We start from the raw sequence: 7,967 nt of genomic DNA, 5'->3' as shown, positions 1-7,967 counted from the left end.
AAAAATAAATTGAGGTGCGCCGCGCCAAATGAAGTCACGAATTGCGTGGCCCTCTTTAATTGCCTTATAAAAAATATTTTAGAAATTCGGGACGTGACATTTAGCGAATTTTCATGGCCTCCCGCAAAGTTAACAAGACGCTAGCCACTTTAGGCGCGCTTTTTAATAATTTTACCTTCTTAACTACGGGTGTGCATTTCATGCGACCCAAATCCAAATCCTAAAACGTTGAATAAGAGGTGTCGAGGATCTGGGTGCATTTCATGTGACGTGACCCAAAAATACGCTCTTAAACGACGTTCACTTTCATAAAAACTAATTAAAAACGGTTAAACAATTCTAAAATTGCAATAGGATAACATGTATTAAAATCAGACTTTAGCCAAATATAGCAGTTGAGCGACCGTTCTAGAACCACGGAACTCGGGAGTGCCTAATCCCTTCTCCCGGGTTAACAGAATTCCTTACCCGGATTTCTGGTTCGCGACTGTTAAACAGAGTCAAACCTTTTCCTCGATTCGGGATTCAAACCGGTGACTTGGGACACCATAAAGCTCCCAAGTGGCGACTCTGAATCTTTTAATAAAATGAATCCCGTTTCGATTGTCCTTTAATTGGAAAAACTTCTTTTATTATACCCCTTCCGGGGGTGTAGGTAAAAAGGAAGTGTGACAGCCGCCGCCCGCCAGCCATCTCCCACCAGCCGACCACCCCCTAAAAACCAGCGGCCGACTCCTTCTTCTCAAATCTGCCACCACCAAGCAGCCACACTCCAATTCCATCCGTCTCTGCCCGCCTCATTATCAAAGCCATGGATTTTGATTTTGGAGAGATCAATTCTTACTCAAATTTCAACAAATATGTTTGAGTCTTTGATGAAATACAGTCCGATTGAAGGTCATAATTTTGCTGATTATTTGATTTTGGTGAGGTTCCGTCCATCGAGTTTCGATTCCGGGTCCCTGTTCGTGGTTCAAGGATTTGAGAAGCAATATTTTAAAAAATTTATTTGGAAAAATATATACGAGATCCATTCTTATCCACACTCTTTCTACTTTTAATGTTCTAAAATTTTTATCCATGGCTTAGCTGACATAAATTGATTTTGACTAGCATATCTCGCTCTACGTCTTTCGTTTCTACTAGTTTATCGTCTCATTAGATGAGATGAATCTACAATTATATAAGGTGAATGTAATATTTGTCGTTGAGTATTTTGGCGCTTGAATCTCGTCATCTAAGTTGGATTAGTTCTGTTTGTTGATAGTTCCTGTTTGTGGTTGATAACAAGTTAGAGCTTGAAAAAACTTAATGATATATAGATTAAGAATTGGGCAATGAGGTTGTGACTAAAATAAAAAAAGATTTGAGCTTTGATTTTTACTATTTTGCTTTCATTGATCGGGCTTTAGGAACATGTCTTAGGCCGTTACGGGTAGGCAAATATTAGGACGTCGTAATTATTTTATTTTTGAGGTAAGAGCTTGTCCCTGTTAGTTGATTATTATATCCTAGGAATGCCCCAAGGACCTTGTAAATATATTTTATCCGGGATATGCCCCGTAGTATCATGTATTTGGAGGCCGTGACAAACCTCGTGGAAAAGTATAGTATATATTAGTGCTTAGGATTTTACTTTACTTTTCTTTTTATACTTTCTTCTACTAGGTGGGGACAACCTCGAGCCTTTTCTGTGTTTATTTTAGGTCTTTGTGTGTTTCTACCTTAATCTGAGTATTCTTTAAAGTCAACTTGATCATGTACCCAACCGTACTAGTTGCGGGACTCAGGGAATGCCTAACACCTTCTCCCCGAGTCAAATGAACCCCCTTACTTGAATCTCTGGTGCAAACTTGTTTTAGAGTCCAAACGTGTTTCAAAAGAACAAATCATTTCTAAAATCGGTGACCTGACACACCGTAACTAAATGTCAGGTGGCGACTCTAAAAAGTCTTTTGAACACAAATTTTATCACTTTCAATTTGTAAAACCCTTTTGAGCTTGACGAATCTTTTTATTATTTCAAGAGGGTTTAGTGAGGTTGAAAAAAGGGGGTGTAATAGACCCGACAGGTCATTTTGAAACCTAGCACATCGTTCGGTGGTTTGAGACCTTTAGTAGCTTCACCTCATGTATTATGACTTGTACAAGTGGTCGGAATTGGATTTTGGGAATTTGGAGGTGATTCGGAAGGAAAATTCTAATTTTGGAAGCTTTAAGTTTGAAGAATTGACTAAGGTTTGAATTTTGAGTAAATGACCTAGGAATCGGGATTTGAAGGTTCCAATAGGTTTATATGATGATTTCAGACTTGGGCGTATGTTCGGATTGAGTATCGGGTGGTTCGGAAGCATTTCGGCGCTTATTGTGGAAAATTGGCATTTTAAAATTTAAGAATTTCTTATGTTTGGTTTGAAGTGGACTTTGGTGTTATCGATGTCTGTTTAGAATTTTGAGCCTTGGAATAGGTTTGTATCGTAATTTGTGACTTGTAAAAAAAGTTTGGCGTTATTCCGAAATGTTTTGATATGATTCGACGCAGATCGGTACGGAGACGTCTGTACTTATCTTCGGGAAGCTACAGGGCCTTTTGGAGAACTTCCCTTCTTAATTCCTCATCGTGTGATTTGGTTCTATTAAAGCTTATGCCTTAATTTCCTTCCTACTCAATCTTGTGCGACGTGGGGCACTTGTTATCAATTGGACATCAAGGAGTTGTAGTGGTGCTGCAGATGTGGTGCAGGATGTTTCTCCCTACTTATTCGAGCGAGTTATTATCTCTGCCTTGCGGAAGGGTCATCTATCATTTCGGCACAGTATCTGATTTCCTACGGTTTCGAGGCTATGCACAGATTATTATGATGTTCGTGTGTTGTTATCGCATAGTGTTGGTGTAATGGTAGGGTGCCTGTTTATGTGCCAAGGCAATTAATGACTTGAAAGGAGTATTTCTCAGTTCATGGCTTAGAGGTTTGGCATTTAAATCTAGCGGAGGAAGGGCAATCGGACTATGGATGTTCAGTCTTTGGTTGATGGAGTAACGAGACTTGATATTTTCGAGCATGCTGGAATTCTTAATTGTCATGTGGTGTCATTTTCCTTTTTTGAACGCATTAAGGCTTTCTGGTGTTATGGTCTTCTTTGTTTTGCCTTCGGGGCAGGGTGTTGTGAAATTTTGCCTGAGAAGTGGTTGTCAGAGATGGATGTGTGTAGCGGTTTCATAATTGAATCGGTGTTTCTAATGCAGATGGATCAAGAAAGATGATCTTCGAGGAGGCTTAGAGTTGGTAGAAATTTATTAGTTCAGGTGCTACAGAGATGGATTTTTATTTGTGGCAGCATTTGGGCAGCGACGGATGAGGAAGGACAAGGTGGGAGGTGTATCGTAGTGATTGAATTGCTAGCAGGTCAAGTATGAAAAGCAGAGGCCGAGGGGTTTCTTAAGGAGATGGTTTAACCAAAGTGGGAGTAGCAGAGTAACGTAGGGATTTTGTGGTAGGATAGCCACATGCTTTGAGAAAGTTTGGAGCAATTTGGGAATCATGGTGGATAATGACTAAGCCTATGCATTTCATTTGGGATGATGGCTGCTGAACGGAGGAAGCTTAAATATGTCAAAAGGGAGTTTGCTTGGAATGAAGAGGGGTGTGAATGCTTGAGTATGGTTTTTGGATGCAAAATGACTTCAAGTTTTAGGACATGTAGTTGGACCTTCATTTGATGCTAATGGAGAATGAATTGACTCTTACAGCCGATGGACAGGCATAGGTTCAGGAGTGTTTACTGACTTCCTGGTAGTTGTACTCAATGCAGCATCGTTAGAAGATGACGGTGCAGAATTCCACAAGTGGGCTCTCTCCTATGGACAGATTAGTGGTTGCGTGATTTTGATGACATTCCCCGAAGAGTTCTACTTAATACCCAGCAAGAGATCGAGTGTGTGATTGTGGCAGATAATACGGAATGTTTTATGAAAAGCTTAACAAAAGATTTCGAGAAATTTGACGGGTTAAAGGCCCGAGATCATTGTAATTAAGAAGGAAAAATCTTTGTAGGTTCTAGATTTATGTGATTGTGGCTTAAAGCTAAGTGGGGGAGCCCACCGTCTACGATGGGATCGCGTGGTTGTCTGCTTATGCGGCTTTTGGTTATCGGTGCATTGGTGGATTATTTATGACTAAGAAAAGAAAACATCAGGGGCAATTCAAGCAAAGAACTTAATGAACATGCGTTATATTTGGCCTTAACGATTCATGTGTAGATTTTGGGAAGACTTAGATTTATGCTTCTTCTAGATGTGTTATACGAGGAAAAGAATTCATCCGGTCACTTTTTTGGGAAGTGTTCATATGCTAACGACGCATGTGTATCAGTTGGAGTTTAATTATATTCGGGACCAGGTCAGAGCAAGTGACTCTCAATAGTGGTTCTAGTGGGTTCAAGGATGTAAGCGCGGTGTCTAAGGATTTTGAAGACAACAATATAGAGAATTGAATGCATCGGGTACTCAAAGAGTCTCTCTAACGACCCGGCCGGTCGTTTCAAGATTTATAGCCTCGTTTCCCCTTTTCCTGCTTCTTTTGTGTTCTACAACTATATTGTGACTTATCGGGTTGGTTGGTTTGGATCCGGAGTGATTTCGGGGTGAATTGAGGCACTTAGTCTCTTAATTGAAAACTTAAAGTTGGAAAAGTCGACCGGATGTTGACTTATGTGTAAATGACCTCTGATTTGAATTTGATGGTTCCGTAGCTCCTATAGGTTATTTTGGACTTAGCAGCGCATCCGAATTGTGTTTTAGAGGTCTGTAGTAGAATTAGGCTTGAAATGCCGAAAGTTGAAAATTTTGGGAAGTTTGACCGGGAGTGGACTTTTTGATATCGGGGTCAGAATGGATTTACGAAAGTTGGACTAGGTCCGTGGTATCATTTATGATTTGTGTGCAAAATTTGAGGTCAATCAGACGTGGTTTGATACGTTTTGACGTCGTTTGTAGAATTCGGAAGTTTTGAAGTTCATTAGGCTTGAATCCGTGTGTAATCCGTGTTTTTGATGTTGTTTGAGGTGTTTTGAGGGTTCGACTAAGTTCGTATCGGGTTATAGGACTTGTTGGTATATTTGGTTGAGGTCCCGAGGGTCTCGGGTTGATTTCGGGTGGTTAGCGGAACAAGTTTGAAGTTTGAAGATTTGCTGAAGTTGGCCTGTTGCTGGTGTAATCGCACCTGCGAGGATGTTGATGCAGGTGCGATGCTGCAGGTGCGGTGGGTTTGGCGTAGATGAGGAGGTGAGTTGGCTTGGGGAAAATTGTAGGTGCGAAGAGGTGAGCGCATCTGCGAGCCCGCAGATGCGATGATGGCTTCGCAAATACGATAGATGGGACTTGGGCTATTTCTGCAGAAGCAGACAAACGACCGCAGATGCGCATCCGCACGTGCGAGACTTGGAGCGTAGGTGCGGGCCCAGCGGTTTAAGTGAGTTTCTGCAGAAGCAGAGTTCCTACCGCAGAAGCGGCTCCGCAGGTGCGAAAAGCTTGGGCAAAATATATAAATACGGGACTTCGAGATTTTTCACCATTGTCATCATTTTTGAGCTCGAATTTTGGGGATTTTGAGAGGCATTTCGAAGTAATCACTGAAGTAAGTCCCTTATGCCTATTTATCTTCAATAATGGCATTTCTCCACTGATTTTACACCTAATTAGTGTGATTTTGATGTGAAATTTGGGGGTTTAGGGCTTGGGATTTGGAGAGTAAATTTAGGGGTTTTTGATGACCAAATGGTGTCGAATTTTGGTAAATTTGGTATGGTAGACTCGTGAGTGAATGGGCTTCCGGGTTTTGTGACTTTTGTTGGTTTTTGAGATGTGGCCTGGGGGCCGAGTTTGAGCCGATTTTGGATTTTGGCTCTAATTTTGTAGTTTTCTTGTGCAAATTGATCCCTTTAGCCTATATTTATTGTATTGTACTGCTTGTGGCTAGATTCGAGACATTTGGAGGCCGACTCACGAGGAAAGGTCATTTTGGAGTAGAGTTTCACTCGGGTTGAGGTAAGTAATAGTTACAAATCTGGTCCTAAGGGCATGAAACCCCGGACATTGTGCTATGTGATTACTTCGGAGGTGACACACATGCTAGGTGACGAGCGTGTGGCGTGCACTGTGGGGATTGTGACTTGGTCCGTCCTGTGGAATCGTAAATTGGAATAACTTGTTATTAGCTATATGTTTCTCTCAGTGTTATAGAAATTGGACTGAAATCCATGTTAGAAATCATGCTTAGGCTATATGATGTCACTACTGGGACCCGCATAGGTCGTGTACTTGTTGAATTAGCTGCTATTACTGTCTTGTGCTCAGTCATGGCTTTACATGTTTATCATACCTCCATCTCTTCTTGTCCCTTGTTGATACACGTTATTATCTCTGTTTGGTCTGATTTATATAATTTTTGAGAGCCCCAGGGACTGGAGTTTAGTGACTGAGACATGGCCTGAGTGTTGAGCTGTGAGCTGTATGTAAATGGATCGGGTTGCACGCCAAAATGAGCCTGAGGGATGTAAGCATATGGATCGGGTTGCACGCTGCAACGAGCCTTAGGGTTGTATATATGTATATGGATCGGGTTGCGTGCCGCAATGAGCCTCATGGCTATTTATATATTATGGATCGGGCTGCACGCCGAGTGATATAGCGCTTGGGCAGAAGGGGCCCTCCGTAGTCTGTACACTCCCAGTGAGCGCAGGTATCTATTGATTGTGAGTACTGAGGCTGAGAGCTGAGTGATTGAGCTGTTGAGATAGTCAAGTGTCAGTAGCCCTGTGAGGCTGTACTTGCCTTCATTTGTTGTTGCACTTAGTTACTATCTGTCAGTGTGGTGAAATTTTCAAAAGATTTTATATCCGGTTTACTTGAACTTGAAATTGTATAAAGCTGATTGATTTAAATTTCCGGATTGAAAGCATGCCTATTCTTTACTGAAATTACTGGAAAGAACTGTATTTGTATAGCTTGTCACTGCTTCTCAGTTCCTTAATTGTTTCTGTTACTTACTGAGTTGGAAGTACTCACGTTACTGCCTGCACCTTGTGTGCAGATCTAGGTGTGCTCGGTCACAGAGGACATTGAGCTCGTACGGGGTGGATTACCGGAGATTTACGAGGTAGTTGCCGGCATTCACAGCCTTTGTTCTTCTTCTTTACTATCTTTCTTTTCTGTATTGACATTTAGACGCAGACTATTGTAAACACTATCTTTTAAATTTAAGGTCTAATTGCTCATGACTTGGTGACACCCCGATGTTTGGGGCTATTTTCCGCATTATATTATGAGTTTAACTCCCGTTTTTATGAAAACTTTGTTATGAAAAAGCTTTTGATTTATCTTTTATGAAACATCGATGTATTTTGTAAATCGGCTTGCCTAGTACCATCTATAGTCGCCATCACGATAGGTTAGAGTTTGGGTCGTGACAAGATAGTATTAGACCTAGGTTACATAGGTCTTACGAGTCATAAACAGGTTTAGTAGAGTCTTGCGGATCGATATAGATACGTCTGTACTTATCTTCGAGAGGCTGCAAAACCCTTAGGAAACTTCACATTCTTGGATTCTTATCGTGCGAAACTTTTGATTCTGGTAACTAAACTTCTGTTATACTATTCTCTCATAGATGGTAAGGACACGTGCTACTGGGCAGGACGAACAACCACCAGTACCACCAATTGGGGCCGCGAGAGGCCGAGGTCGCGGTAGAGGCTGTGGTAGGGGCAGAGGTGTAGCTCGCACATCAGCTAGGGTGGCACCTGCAGATCCACCAGTTGCCCCAGTTCAGGATCAGGTCCCAGTTGTGGATGCGCCAGTGGGACCAGCTTAGGCACTAGCTGTACCCATTGTTATTCCAGGCCTTCAAGAGGTCTTAGCTAGATTTTGACCGTGTGCACCAGTCTTGCTCAGGCGGTCTCTGTTCTGG

Source organism: Nicotiana attenuata, unplaced genomic scaffold (genome assembly GCF_001879085.1).
Source record: "Nicotiana attenuata strain UT unplaced genomic scaffold, NIATTr2, whole genome shotgun sequence".
Taxonomy (NCBI): Eukaryota; Viridiplantae; Streptophyta; class Magnoliopsida; order Solanales; family Solanaceae; genus Nicotiana; species Nicotiana attenuata.
This window is presented reverse-complemented; position numbering follows the sequence as displayed.